This window comes from Apodemus sylvaticus, chromosome X (genome assembly GCF_947179515.1).
Source record: "Apodemus sylvaticus chromosome X, mApoSyl1.1, whole genome shotgun sequence".
In the NCBI taxonomy this organism is placed as follows: Eukaryota; Metazoa; Chordata; class Mammalia; order Rodentia; family Muridae; genus Apodemus; species Apodemus sylvaticus.
In genome coordinates, this window is record NC_067495.1 from 118,404,404 (window position 1) to 118,417,012 (window position 12,609).

The 12,609-nt window shown below is 38.2% G+C and overlaps 1 pseudogene; it reads right to left on the reverse strand.

The window, feature by feature from the left end:
• Positions 1-376: 376 nt before the first annotated feature.
• Positions 377-2,297, reverse strand: LOC127674975 (la-related protein 7-like; annotated as a pseudogene).
• Between the last annotated feature and the right edge of the window lie 10,312 nt (positions 2,298-12,609).

The window sequence follows — 12,609 nt, forward strand, 5'->3', positions numbered from 1 at the left end:
ATCCTTAAATATTTTATTCGTTTAGTTGCTGTTGTAATTATACTTGATATTTAGTTTCTACTTTGGATATTTCATGGCTGGTATTGAAATGTATTTGACTTTCATATACTAATGTCTCCTATAACTGTTAGATTTATTAGCTTTAATAGATTTCTTTGGGATTCTATCAAATTTTTTTTATAATGAATAATGTTATCTGTTTCAAAGTGTTACTTCTTTCTAACTTAGATGTCTTTATTGTTTGTTTTTTGTTATTGTTCAGCTGCATTGGCTAGATATTATAGTACTATTTTTTATGTTCAAAACATTTATTTATGAAATCATGAAGTTGATTTGCATAATTTCAACAAGTAAGGGTGTTCATTGACAAAAATCTGACACACAAAGCACACTTGTCATTAGAAGTCTTATTGACACATTGAGGAGGCAAGGTTTTTCCTTCTCTTTCTAATGCAGATCTCAGCACAACATCCATCCCAAAGTCCAGCACTAGGAACACTTCAGCAAGGGAAGCACCAAAGTCTCAGTCTTCTCAGTCATACTCAGAGAACCGAATGTGCTGACTGGCTTGCTGAGTCTTAACTAGTCTAATCTTCTCTGCTTTGGTGATTAGCTTTTCTGTGCCTCTTTTCTTTTCCCAAGGTTGGTTAAGTTTGGCCTGTCTATCTACCAAAATCTTCTGCCAGTACCTTTGCTCGTGATCACCAGAAAGGATTTCCAGGTTCCAACAGTGCTTCTTTCTAATTTCAGTCTGTGCATTCATCAATGCCTGAGCATTCTCAGGGGTTTTGAATCGGGCATGGCATTCAGTATCTCCTTCTAGCAAATCAATGTAAACAACTTCTGAGATTGTGGCCAGAATATCCTTGACTTGTTTCCTGCCAGGTAGAGGCTCTCTACTCACAGTTTTCACAATCACTCCAGTCACGAGCTGTGGGCTCTGCTCACTGACCTTCTTCTGGGGTGCACACTCCTGACCACTGCCTGCTGTGGGTGCTTTACAGTTTGTTTCCATTTCCGACTCCAGTTTTATTTGAGATATTGTTTTTGTTTTATTTATTTATTTATTTATTTATTTATTTATTTATTTATTTATTTATTTATTTACTTACTTATTTATTAGAGAAGCCATGCTAACTTTTTGCACTACCAAGTACTCTTTCTTCAAATCCATCCATTCAGTCTTGGACAGCACTCTCAATGGCATAACCTCCTCGCCCATCTTATGTCTCTCCCTGTGTTTCTTCTTAGGCTTCCTCTTCACCTTAGAGAGCGAGTCAGCTTTACTATCCCCGTCTCCTTCTCCTCTTCAGTAGAGCAGAATTCTAAGTCTCTGCTGCCCTTGGTGACCTCGGAGGCAGCTTGCCCAAGGCCATCCTTCTGAGCCCTTGTCTTTGCTTTTGGCCTTGCGGGGGAGGCAGACTTTGTCTTCTTCCCGGCCCTGACATCAGGTAAGCTCGATGCTTCAGCCTTGTCCCGCTTTTTCTTTTTCTTTGCAGGTTGCTTTGGAGCTTCTGGGGTTTCTGCTTCTGAGCCCTCGGACGCAGTCCTGGATCTCTTCGTGGCTTTACATGGCCCCGAGCTGCTGCTGTCTACAGCTGACTCTTTGGCTTGCACATTCTCTTTCTTCTTTATTCTGCCTTTTTTCTTTTTCTTTTTATTCTTCTCTTCAGCTACTTGTAAGGAAGGGATGGGTTTGGTTTTCACTGTCTTGGGGAATATTCCAGGCTTTCTAGGTGCTTCTTCTGGTGGGTTGTTCAGAAACTCAATGGCTTTTGCTGCTTGCTCTTTTGTTTCAAAGTCCACAAAGGCAAATCCCTTCGGATCCCCAGTTGACTTGTAATGTGGAATACTTATATAAACCACATTGCCACATTTCCCAAATGCTCTCTCAATGCAGCTATGAGTAACATTTTTGGGGAACAACTCCACATATACTGTGTATTCTCATCCTTTGGTCTCTCACCTAGGGGTTTTTTGCTCCTGATTCTGGTCCCCTCTAAGCCCAACTCTACCACAGATGAGCTTTTCAGTGCTCTGGCTTTTAGCTTCCCATCAGTTATCAGCTTCTTCATTTTGTTAAAAGACACTAAGAGAGAAATGCCCACATATCCATCTCTAGATTTTTCAATTTCCTCTCTCAGGAACTTGTCCTTGCGAAGGTTTGCATCTCCAAACCAGAAGTCCACCTACTTAGCAATATCTGCAAGCACCTCTTTAACCCGTGATCGCTTCCTTTTTTCTTCTTTTCTCTTCTCAGTGCTTTCTTCCATAGTTTTTTGGTTTTCAGTTTCCATTTCCATGCACATCCCCAGATCCATGGTCAGCGCTTGTGTTTTTCCATCCTTTCTGTCTCCCGACCGTATAGTACTATTTTTAATAGCAGCAACAGAAGCAGACATTTTGTTTGTTGTAGATATTATTGAGAAAGTGCTTTACTTTTCACTGTGATGAGGTTTTTTTTATTCATTTTTTTTATTTTTTTATTTTTTTCGATATAATTTATTTACATTTCAAATGATTTCCCCTTTTCTAGCCCCCCCAACCCCCCGAAAGTCCCGTAAGCCCCCTTCTCTTCCCCTGTCCTCCCTCCCACCCCTTCCCAGTTCCCCGTTCTAGTTTTGCCAAATACTGTTTCACTGAGTCTTTCCAGAACCAGGGACCACTCCTGCTTTCTTCTTGTATCTCATTTGATGTGTGGATTATGTTTTGGGTATTCCAGTTTTCTAGGTTAATAACCACTTATTAGTGAGTGCATACCATGATTCACCTTTTGAGTCTGGGTTACCTCACTTAGTATGATGTTCTCTAGCTCCATCCATTTGCCTAAGAATTTCATGAATTCATTGTTTCTAATGGCTGAATAGTACTCCATTGTGTAGATATACCACATTTTTTGTATCCACTCTTCTGTTGAGGGATACCTGGGTTCTTTCCAGCATCTGGCAATTATAAATAGGGCTGCTATGAACATAGTAGAGCATGTATCCTTATTACATGGTGGGGAATCCTCTGGGTATATGCCCAGGAGTGGTATAGCAGGATCTTCTGGAAGTGAGGTGCCCATTTTTCGGAGGAACCGCCAGACTGATTTCCAGAGTGGTTGTACCAATTTGCAACCCCACCAGCAGTGGAGGAGTGTTCCTCTTTCTCCGCACCCTCTCCAACACCTGCTGTCTCCTGAATTTTTAATCTTAGCCATTCTGACTGGTGTAAGATGAAATCTTAGGGTTGTTTTGATTTGCATTTCCCTAATGACTAATGAAGTTGAGCATTTTTTAAGATGCTTCTCCGCCATCCGAAGTTCTTCAGGTGAGAATTCTTTGTTTAACTCTGTACCCCATTTTTTAATAGGGTTGTTTGGTTTTCTGGAGTCTAACTTCTTGAGTTCTTTATATATATTGGATATTAGCCCTCTATCTGATGTAGGATTGGTGAAGATCTTTTCCCAATTTGTTGGTTGCCGATCTGTCCTCTTGATGGTGTCCTTTGCCTTACAGAAACTCTGTAACCTTATGAGGTCCCATTTGTCAATTCTTGCTCTTAGAGCATACGCTATTGGTGTTCTGTTCAGAAACTTTCTCCCTGTACCGATGTCCTCAAGGGTCTTCCCCAGTTTCTTTTCTATTAGCTTCAGAGTGTCTGGCTTTATGTGGAGGTCCTTGATCCATTTGGATTTGAGCTTAGTACAAGGAGACAAGGATGGATCAATTCGCATTCTTCTGCATGCTGACCTCCAGTTGAACCAGCACCATTTGTTGAAAAGGCTATCTTTTTTCCATTGGATGTTTTCAGCCTCTTTGTCGAGGATCAAGTGGCCATAGGTGTGTGGGTTCATTTCTGGATCTTCAATCCTGTTCCATTGATCCTCCTGCCTGTCACTGTACCAATACCATGCAGTTTTTAACACTATTGCTCTGTAGTATTGCTTGAGGTCAGGGATACTGATTCCCCCAGATTTTCTTTTGTTGCTGAGAATAGTTTTAGCTATCCTGGGTTTTTTGTTGTTCCAGATGAATTTGATAATTGCTCTTTCTAACTCTGTGAAGAATTGAGTTGGGATTTTGATGGGTATTGCATTGAATCTGTATAGTGCTTTAGGCAAAATGGCCATTTTAACTATATTGATTCTACCGATCCATGAGCATGGGAGGTTTTCCCATTTTTTGAGGTCTTCTTCCATTTCCTTCTTCAGAGTCTTGAAGTTCTTGTCATACAGATCTTTCGCATGTTTGGTAAGAGTCACCCCAAGATACTTTATACTGTTTGTGGCTATTGTGAAGGGGGTCATTTCCCTAATTTCTTTCTCAGCCTGCTTATCCTTTGAGTATAGGAAGGCCACTGATTTGCTTGAGTTGATTTTATAACCTGCCACTTTGCTGAAGTTGTTTATCAGCTGTAGGAGCTCTCTAGTGGAGTTTTTTAGGTCACTTAGGTATCATGTCGTCTGCAAATAATGATAGTTTGACTTCCTCCTTTCCAATTTGTATCCCTTTGACCTCCTTATGTTGTCGAATTGCCCGAGCTAGTACCTCAAGCACAATATTGAAAAGATAAGGAGAAAGGCGGCAGCCTTGTCTGGTCCCTGATTTCAGTGGGATTGCTTCAAGTTTCTCTCCATTTAGTTTGATGCTGGCTACCGGTTTGCTGTATATTGCTTTTACTATGTTTAGGTATGGGCCTTGAATTCCTGTTCTCTCCAAGACTTTAAGCATGAAAGGATGCTGAATTTTGTCAAATGCTTTTTCAGCATCCAATGAAATGACCATGTGGTTTTGTTCCTTGAGTTTGTTTATGTAGTGGATTGTATTGATGGATTTCCGTATATTGAACCAACCCTGCATTCCCGGGATAAAGCCTACTTGATCATGGTGGATGATCATTTTGATGTGTTCTTGGATTCGGTTGGCAAGAATTTTATTGAGTATTTTTGCATCGATGTTCATAAGGGAAATTGGTCTGAAGTTCTCTTTCTTTGTTGGATCTTTGTGTGGCTTTGGTATCAGCGTAATTGTGGCTTCGTAGAAGGAATTGGGTAGTGTTCCTTCTGTTTCTATTTTGTGGAATAGTTTGAAGAGTATTGGTGTTAACTCTTCTTTGAAGGTCTGGTAGAATTCTGCACTGAAACCATCTGGTCCTGTGCTTTTTTTGGTTGGAAGACTTTCTATGACTCCTTCTATTTCTTTAGGCTTTATGGGACTGTTCAGATGGTCTAGTTGGTCCTGATTTAATTTTGGTATTTGGTATCTGTCAAGGAAATTGTCCATTTCCTCCAGATTCTCCAGTTGTGTTGAGTACAGGCTCTTGTAGTAGGATCTGATGATTTTTTGGATTTCCTCAGTTTCCGTTGTTATGTCCCCCTTTTCATTTCTAAGTTTGTTAATTTGGATACTTTCTCTGTGCCCTTTGGTCAGTCTGGCTAAGGGTTTATATATCTTGTTGATTTTCTCAAAGAACCAGCTCCTGGTTTTGTTGATTTTTTGTATGGTTCTCTTTGTTTCTACTTGATTGATTTCGGCCCTGAGTTTGATGATTTCCTGCCTTCTACTCCTCCTGGGTGAAATAGCTTCTTTTTGTTCTAGGGCTTTCAGGTGTGTCATTAAGTTGGTAATGTATGTTCTGTCCATTTTCTTTTTGGAGGCACTCAGGGCTATGAGTTTTCCTCTTAGCACTGCTTTCATTGTGTCCCATAGATTTGGGTATGTTGTGTTTTCATTTTCATTGTGTTCTAAAAAGTCTTTAATTTCTTTCTTTATTTCTTCCTTGACCAAGGTATCATTGAGTAGAGTATTGTTCAATTTCCACGTGTATGTGGGTTTTCTGTTGTTTCTGTTGCTATTGAAGACCACTTTTATTCCATAGTGATCAGATAGGAGGCATGGGATTAGTTCTATCTTCTTATATTTGTTGAGGTCTGTCTTGTGACCAATTATATGGTCGATTTTGGAGAAGGTACCATGAGGTGCTGAAAAAAAGGTATATTCTTTTGTTTTAGGATAGAATGTTCTATATATATATATCAGTTAAATCTAATTGGTCCAAAGCTTCAATTAGTTTCATTGTGTCCTTGTTTAGTTTCTGTTTTCCTGATCGGTCCATTGAGGAAAGTGCAGTGTTGAAGTCACCCACAATTATTGTGTTAGGTGCAATGTGTGCTTTGAGTTTTAATAAAGTTTCTTTTATGAAAGAGGGTGCCCTTGCATTCGGAGCATAGATGTTCAGGATTGAGAGTTCTTCTTGTTGTATTTTTCCTTTGACCAGCAAGAAGTGTCCCTCAGAGTCTCTTTTGATGACTTTGGGTTGAAAGTCAATTTTATCTGATATTAAAATGGCTACTCCAGCTTGTTTCCTGAGACCATTTGCTTGTAAAATTGTCTTCCAGCCTTTTACTCTAAGGTAGTGTTTGTCTTTGACTCTGAGGTGTGTTTCCTGTAAGCAGCAAAATGTAGGGTCCTGTTTACGTATCCAGTCAGTTAGTCTGTGTCTTTTTATTGGGGCATTGAGTCCATTGATGTTAAGAGATATTAAGGAATAGTGATTGTTACTTCCTATCATTTTTGACGTTATTTTTTAAATTTGATTGCTTAACTTCTTTTGGGTTTGATGAAAGGTTACTATCTTGCCTTTTTGCAGGGTGAAGTACCTAATTCTGTAGAGACTTGATGCCCCAGAAATAGGGTATTTTGGGGATGGGATGAACTGGGGGTGGGGGAGGGGTAAGGGGAATGGCTGGTAGGTGGGTCTGGGTTGGGGGTGAGAAGGGTGGAGTTGGTGGGTGGGGGAGCACCCTCTCAGAGTCAAAGAGGAGGGACAGCCTGAAGACCTCTTAGAGGGAGGTACTGGAAAAGAGATCAATATTTGGATTGTAAAAAAAAGAAACAATTTTTAAAATATAAAAAAATTAAAATAAAAATAAAAAGTAAAAAAATGAATACTTCTTTCCCTATTCCCACCATTCCTGATCCTGCCCTCCTTTCCCCCTCTCCCTCCTTTCTCCCATCCAGTGCCCTCCCTCGCTATACCTCCAGTGTTTATTTTGTTTCCCGTTCTAAATAAGATTGAAGCACCTTCACTTGTACCTTCCTTCTTATTAAACTTACAGTCTGTGGATTTCAGTGTGAAAGGAGATTTTAATTATATTAGTGAGATTTTCATTAATATCCTTTATTATAGTATGGAACTGGGGTAGTTAGAAACATGTCTTTCAAAAAATTTGCAAAATTTCAGTCATTATTTTTTTCAAATATTTATATCATCTAACTTTTTGGTTAAGATTTTCACATGCACACAATCATTCACTTGATGATGTCAGAGATTGTTCAAATTTTTCATTTTCTTTAATACTTTTATTTAGGTTCTTCAGATTATTTCAATAGCGTTCTATTCAATTTTGCTGGTTCTATGTTAAGTAAATTCAGATCTACTTTTGACCTGCTCCACATCCATTATACATATAAAGTCTTATATTTCTCAAACCTAGAATTTTTCAATTCTTAATTTATTTTTTATTGGCTCTATACTTTATTATCATTTCAAATATTTTCTCCTTTCCAGGTCTCCCCTTAGGAAACCCTCTATCTCATGCCCCCTCCCACTGCCTTGATGAGGGTGCTTGCCCACTCACCCACCCACCCAACCACTCCTGTCCTCCATCCCTGGCATTCCCCTACACTGGGGCATTGAACACCCTCAGGCCCAAGAACCTCTCCTTCCACTGATGTCCAACAAAGCCTTCCTCTGCCACATACATGGCCAAAACCATGGATGGCTCCACACATGTTGTTTGGTTGGTGGTCTAGTCATGGGGAGCTTTGGGGGGTCTGATCTGTTGACTCTGTTGTTCCCTGCATGGGGCTGCAAACCCCCTCAGCTCTTTCACAGTCCCTTCTCCAACTCCTCCTTCCATGACCCCATGCTCAGTCCAATGGTTGGCTGTGAGCATCCACCTCTGTATTTGCAAGACCTGGCAGGGCCTCTCAGGAGACAGCCATATCAGGCTTCCAACAGCAAGCACTTCCTGGCATCCACAATAGTGTCAGGGTTTGGTGGCTGTTATGGGATGGATCCCCAGGTGGGGCAGTTTCTGGGTGGGCTTTCCTTCAGTCTCTGCTCCACACTTTGTCTCCATATTTCCTCCTGTGAGTATTTTGTACACCCTTCTAAGAAGCACTGAAGCATCCACATTTTGGTCTTCCTTCTTAGGCTTCATATGATCTGTGAATTGAATCTTGAGTATTCTGAACTTTTGAGCTAATATTCACTTATCAGTGAGTACAGACCATGTTTATTCCTTTATGACTGAGTTACCTCACTCAGGATGATATTTTCAAGTTTCATCCATTTGCCTGCAAATTTCATGAAGTGGTAGTTTTTAATAGCTAAGTACTATTCCACTGTTTAAATGTACCACATTTTCTGTATCCATTCTTCTGTTGAGGGACATCTGGGTTTCCAGATTCTGTCTATTATAAATATGGCTATGATGAACATAGTGGAGCATGTGCCCTTATTACATGTTGGAGCATCTGCTGTGTATATGACCAGGAGTGGCATATCTGGGTCCTCAGGTAGTACTATGCCCAATTTTCTGAGGAACCACTAAAATGATTTCCAGAGTGAGTATACCAGCTTGCAATCTCACTAGCAAAGGAGGAGTGTTTCTCTTCCTCCACATCCTCGCCAACACCTGCTGTCCCCTGAGTTCTTGATCTTAGCCATTCTGACTGGTGTGAGGTGGAATCTCAGGGTTGTTTTGATTTGCATTTCTCTGATGACTAAGTATGTTGAACATTTCTTTAGGTGCTTCTCGTCCCTTTGAATTTCCTCAGTTGAGACTTCTCTGTTTAGCTCTGTACCCCATTTTTAATAGGGTTTTTTGGTTCTCTGGAGTCTAGCTTCTTAAGTTTTTTTTTTTTTTGTATATGTTGGATATTAGTCCACTATCAGATGTAGGATTGGTAAAGATCTTTTCCCAATCTATTGGTTGCTGTTTTGTCCTATTGACAGTGGCCTTTGCCTTACAGAAGCTTTGCAATTTTATGAGGTCCCATTTTCAATTCTTATTTTTTAATCAACGAAATCATTTTATTGTTCATAAGTTGTCTTTGTGCATGACAACGATGAGTTCTTTGATTATGTTAAATTCTTCATATAGTATATTTATAACATATGGGCTTCCTCTGGTGTTCTTTCTTTTGATTGAGGTTATCCTCAATCAAAAATTAAAAGGACGAATCTTTTACTGTCTGTGCTTGATGAGTTTTTACTTTGAAAACTAGTTATTTTAATCTTAAAAAAACATCTCTACAATCTAATTGCCTTACTTGGGGTTTGGAGATATTTTGCATTTTAAATTGTAGAAAGTATGCTAAGAATTAGCCTGGTTTCTAAAAAAAAAAATTCAGTTCTTTTGGGAATTTGCCAGTTCATCTTTTCCTTTGGTGGCATGTACAGTATTAAAACAAAGTTTACAGTAAAACAATGCAATCCAAATACAAGTGTAACTCTTCTCAATCTTTCAAACGTGGCTCAGCATGCATAGTTTGAGGTGTTACTGGCCATTTTCCATTCTAGGGCATTATCAATTAGAGTAGCAGCCCACAATCGAAAAGGAGAGAGAAATTAACAATATTTGGAAATCAAGGGTCTCCTTTTTTTTTTTAAAGGCACTGGGTTGATAGCTAAAATGAATTGAACTCCTAATTACCATCAAGTTCTCCCTTTACTTCCCAGTAGACCCAGAACATCCAAAAATTCTGTCAGTTTCTTTCACCCTAAATATCCATTTGGACAGATGTATTGTTCATCCTTCAATGCTGATGACTTTTTTTTTGACATTGCACTGCAGAGTTGAAGTTATTGAATGCTGGCATCTGTTTTTCCTTGCATTTTCTTTTTTATATGTATTTATTTTTCTCACTATAGCTATGATCTGAAAGGAACATATTATTATCGAATTGGACATATGCGTATAAAAAGTAACTTCTTTTTCCTAAAAATAAATATATTCATGTCCAGGTAATTTGTAAATAAAAATCAAGTAGCACTATGGGCTTACAGACTTAGTTAATGCTTCTCCCTTCTAATTGTTAGACAACACTGTAAATCATGCTTTGCTTAGATGCACCAATATTTCTGTATGATTCACTGATTTATAGTTTATTCATAGACTCATGCATCTAAAACAATTACTGGTTTAATCTTTTCTGCACTTCTATTACAGAATTCTATAAACTACATAATTATTGAAAGGTAGAAATCTGCTTGTTATAATTACAAAGGTTGACAAGTCCAAGATCAAGTTTCTGATGAGTGTTTTCTAGTTGTGATTCCTAAGCCAAGAATGACTGGATCAAAACTTTATTTTTTATAATGATATTAACTCACTGTGTTATCATAAGCTAAACACACTTTTATGATCACTATACAACATTGTTTCAATTGAGATTAAATTTCTAAAACCATGAATTTTTCAGACACGCTGTATGTTTTATAGCATTGTCATCAAAACCCAAAGAAAGCCAGTAACTGTAACCATTTACTACCCATTTTTCTTCAAATTCTGTGCTACAGTATAACACCAACTTACTTTACTTTTTTCTTCCCCAAGACTTATTTTGGTCATTGTCTGTAAATGTAATCTTAGAATACATAGTCTATTTTGAGTGGCTACTTTCATGTGGAATATTGGAATATTGTTTCAAAGCTTCACTTGTTGTGGTATTTAACAGTACTCCATTTCATTTTTTAGGCATAATCTCTGTATATAGGCCATCCTGGCCTGTAACTAGTAGTCTTCCTGCCTGAATCTTTCAAGTGCTTGGATTTATAAGCCTACACTCCATTCCTTTTATGGCTAAATAAAAATTGAGCTGCAGTAGTACACCTTTGTATAGCCACTAATCAGCTTATAGGCATTTGGGTCTGTCTATCAACTTTTAAAAATATATTACTTATTCTTTAAAATTTAAAATATATTTACATGAATTTTGATCATATCTACTCCCATTCTCTAGAGGTCTCTTTTAAAAAATAACTAACCAAATACAACTGGTGTTGCTTTTATGTGACTATGAGCCAAGCACTGGATACTAGGCAACATACCAGGGGTCATACCCCCACAGGTAAGTAACTGTCTTACATAACAGACTTCAACTAGAGAGAGGGCTTTGTGAGGCTCTCCCCCCATCCAAACTGGAATTTTGATGTTTTTGATCTTGTTTTGTACAAACAGCAACAGGTGAAATAAGTTGAGGTTTGTCCCTTAACAAGGAATGGATACAGAAAATGTGGTACATTTACACAGTGGAGTACTACTCAGCTATTAAATACAACGAATTCATGAAATTCTTAGGCAAATGGATAAAGCTAGAAAATATCATCCTGAGTGAGGTAACCCAATCACAAAAGAACACACAGAGTATGTACTCCCTGATAAGTGGATATTAGCCCAAATCTCAGAATACCCACGATACAACTCACAGAACACATGAAACTCAAGATGAAGGAAGACAAAAGTGTCTGATTCTTATTGGAAAGTTGATCAAAACACCCAGTGCTCACAGCCAACCAATAGACTGAGCATAGGGTCCCCAATGGAGCAGCTAGAGAGAGGACCCAAGGAGCTGAAGAGGTTTGCAGCTACACAGGAGGAACAATAATATATACCAACCAGTACCCCCAGAGCTCCCAGGACTAAACCACCAACCAAAGAGTACACATGGAGGGTCCAAGAGCTCCAGCTACATATGTAGCAGAAGATGACCATTTCATACATCAATGAGAGGATCTTGTAAAGGATAGATTCCCCAGAATAGGGGAATGCAATTCAGGAAATTGGGGGGGGGTTGAGTAAGTGGAGGAGGGATGGGATGGGTTTTTTGAGTGGTAAAGCAGAAAGGGGATACCATTTGAAATGTAAATAAAACAAATATCTAATATAAATGAATAAATATATAGAAAACAAAACAAAACAAAATATCATTTGGGAATTTCCCTGCTTGATACATTTGATGTTAGCTTTTATTTCAGAAACAGACTAATGTATATATTAATCAAAATGTAAAATTACTATAGTAGGTTAGATGAGATTGTTTCTAAAGTGTGTTGCAATTTTCACTCTATATTGTTTCAAACCACAGACATGCATTTTATTTTCTTCATTTCTTTTATAGATAATATTGGCTAATATTAAAACCCAAGAAACGTTTAAAATCTTCTCATCTTCATTATGGAGATGTAAACAATAAGTTTTTTCTTCTATTTTAGAAACACATATTATTATTGTGTATACCTACACTAGAATGCATAAGAACTTCAGAACTTATTTTTCATGTCTAGTTGTAATTCAATGCCTATTGATCATGTTATTTTTCACTATTTTTCTGTCTGACCATTTGGTAACTACTCTCTTAGCTTATGTGACACCAATAAAAAATAAAAGAAGACAGTTTGATAATATGATCATTTAGCAAAATAAAAATAGTGGATACTACCCTAGGAAATATAAACTCCTAGCTACAGTTTCTTGTTCTGGAGTACCAGGTATGAGTTCTGTCCTGTAGAGTGAGCCTTAAATTCAATCAGAAAGTGATTAGTTATCCTCATAAC